Below are 259 nucleotides of genomic sequence, written 5' to 3'. Positions count from 1 at the left end.
GAAGAGAGAAAAGGGTTTATATATTGCTGCTGCTGCAGCAGTAAGAGCAGCAAGAGCAGCAGCAACAGCAGCAGCAACAGCAACAGCAGCAGGAGCAGCAGCAACAGCTAAGTAAGTAAACAGCAGCCTGCCTAGCTTTTTCTTTTTTCTTTCTCGGCCCCACCCTGAGCCCTTTATTTAATTTTTTGTTTTTTTGTTGCTATTTATATTTCCTTTCTGCTGCTTCTCTCGTGAGGTGTATATACACCTCAGTTTCTTT

The sequence above is a fragment of the Eimeria mitis genome, genomic scaffold (assembly GCF_000499745.2).
Source record: "Eimeria mitis Houghton genomic scaffold, Emh_scaff110, whole genome shotgun sequence".
In the NCBI taxonomy this organism is placed as follows: Eukaryota; Apicomplexa; class Conoidasida; order Eucoccidiorida; family Eimeriidae; genus Eimeria; species Eimeria mitis.
The sequence above is the reverse complement of the archived record's forward strand: the minus strand, read 5'-3'. Positions refer to the sequence as shown.